The sequence below is a fragment of the Myotis lucifugus genome, unplaced genomic scaffold (assembly GCF_000147115.1).
Source record: "Myotis lucifugus unplaced genomic scaffold, Myoluc2.0 scaffold_438, whole genome shotgun sequence".
In the NCBI taxonomy this organism is placed as follows: Eukaryota; Metazoa; Chordata; class Mammalia; order Chiroptera; family Vespertilionidae; genus Myotis; species Myotis lucifugus.
In genome coordinates, this window is record NW_005871486.1 from 505,508 (window position 1) to 508,203 (window position 2,696).

Sequence of the window (2,696 nt, forward strand, 5' to 3'; positions counted from 1 at the left end):
GAGCCTTGTGATTTTGTGTCTGGGGAGGGGGGCAGGGTGGCTCAGAGGCAGGAGCGCTCCCAAGCCCCACCCCCTTGTTCCCACTCATCCCCACTCTCACCCCAGGAGGGAGCAGGGTCTGGGCTGGTCCTCGACCACCTGGCTTGGCTGGCTGTTCCCTCTAATGGTCCCCCACATCCTGGGAACATCGGGCCAGAGCCGGGCAACTGTTTGTTGACTGACACCCCTCCTTCCCCCTTCCCTTGGCTCCCAGCCTCCCAAGATTCCAGGGGGCCGGGTAGCCTTCACTTCCGGCCCTCTCACTCCAGAGCAGGCCCTGGCCAGAGGGATGGCCGCTCCCCTCCCCCACTGGCCAGGCCTATTCTCAGCGCCAAACAGGAAGCTGTGATTACAGGGGAGTCTGAGCGGCAGTGGCTGAGGGCCCAGCTGGGGGGTGGGGGTGGGGGCGGCCTTGGACAAATGCTCTGGCCCCTTCCCTACCTGGCTGCTGAGGGTGGAGGGCACAGCTGGCCTTTTATACCAGCTGGAGAGGGTTCTACAGCATCCGTGCCCCAGCTGGCTGAGGTCTGCCTTCCCACCACTGGGTCCCTAGGCCTTGGTGCTGTCTGTCTGTTTTGAAGGGACAGGCACCCTAGAGCCAGCTGGACTAGGGTTGAAATCCAATTCCAATTCTGCCCATTTTCTTGCTGTGTGATCTTGGTGAGTTAACTTAACCTCTCTGAGCCTCTGTCTCCTCTTTTTTAAAATGAGCCAAGAATACCTCTGCCTCAGTTATTTGGGAATGAGCAACATGAAATAATCAAGTGCCCATTTCTCCCACTTACCTGCTTCCATTTTGCTCTTTTCCTGTCCCTCTCGGTCTCACCTGAGGAATTGCTTTTGGGGGTGGGGATAAGGTTTTTGTTTGGAGAGTGGGAACCAAGTTTGAATGATCACGATGACCCAGAGCAGAACCCTGGGGTTGGGGGCCACCCGACGAGGGAGAGAGAACTTGGGCCAGGACTTCCAGGTGGAGCCGGCAGGGTTGGGGCCAGGTTAGCGGAGGCACCTTCCAGGCCCTCGGGGTGCTGAGTTCACGGGGCAGTGGGTTTTCCGGAGCTGTTGGCAGCCTGCAGTCCAGTCTGGAGCCAAAGGATTGGGCTGGGCCATGCCTTAGGTTCTTCCAGCCTGGACCCCAGAGAGACCGTGCTGTTTGCAGCATTAGCCTGGGACCCGGAGACACCAGGCTCCTTTTATTGTCTGCCCTGCTGGGAGCATCTGGGCTGTGCTCCATTCACCACACCTGCCCTGCTCTGAGCAGGTGACTGTGATGTTTGCATAGGAGGAGCTCAGAGGTGGGAGACAGCCAGCCCCACAGCCTGCCCTCCCACGGACGGAGTCCCGAAGCCCAGAGATGGCATGGGTCTTGCCCAAGGACTGGCCTGGTCCGCCAGCCTTAGGGGATCGCACTGAGCCTTCCAGCCACTCGGACGCTCACTTCGAAGGCTTGGAGATGTGCCACCACCTGCCAGAGCTCCCGTGGCCGGGTACCGGTGGAGCTGGGTTTCAGTTGCCCCTTCACCTAATCTGGACTAGGTCCCATCGCTGACCTTGTCATCACAGCCCCTTTGTAAGATTGGAGTCGCTCAAGGAATTGGGCAGGAGCAGTGGGGAAGTTAATTAGAGGGAAGGGGGAATGGAGCCACCCGAGGAAGGTGAGGACTCAGCCTCCGCTGTCCTTGGGGTTGAACTTTATGCGCCCAAATTGCAAGGGGCAGAGGCTGAGGGATGTAGGTGTTCTAGTCTGATTAGATGGAGCTCTTTGTCCTTCAGTCTGGTTAGTGCTGGCCGTTAGGCTGTGGGCTTGGCCTGCTCTCTCACCTTCGCCCTCGGGGCAGCGGCCTCCTGTTGTGCATAGGGTGACCTCAGGCTGCTTCATGAAATGAGGCTAGGGGCCACCTTCCCTTGGGGAGTCCGCCTGAGCCAATGTCCTCTGCTGGCCTGTCACCCTTCAGGGCTGGCGTTTTCTAAGATGGGGGCGGGGCAAGGGCAATATGCTGATGAGGGCCTTTGTCCTGCTGCTGGGATGGGCCGTGGACTTGCTTTCCATGGGGTCAGCCTCAGCCCAAGGCCTCCTAGAGCTCTCTGTACCCCCTGCATTGCCAATCAGGCCCCCCAGTCCCGCCCCCCCTTCCCAGCCCTGGTCACCAGCCCAGACTTTAATAAGGGTAATTTAGAATCCATCACCAGCGGGATCTGGGCAATCTAATTGCAGCAAACTGATTGCCAATTTGACTGTGGGCACCAGGGTGGCTCGTTAGGCCAGTCGCCCTCCCTGGGCTGGGGCCTGGGGGGCTGTGTGTGGGGCTGAGCAGGCAAGGGTCCTGCAGGGCTGGGGGCTGTTACAGTGGGAGCCGGTGAAAGATAGTCTTGCTTCTTGGGGAGTCTGGCAGGACCCATAAACTGCCACCCTCTCCAGGGCCCACGGCTGGGGTGTGGGTAACTGTGTCTATCTCTACCCTTCACCCCCTCCCCCCCAGGTTTGCTGCCACCTCCTCATGGCCAGGCTGGTTTGATGGCGGGTGGGAATGTCTGCAGCTGAATTCTACCTGGTTTCTGCCCTCAGGATACTCTCTCTGTTGGGGAAGTAGGCACAGATGGTGACAACAATGACGGCGGTGATGGCCAATACTTAGAGAGTGCATGCTACGTACCAG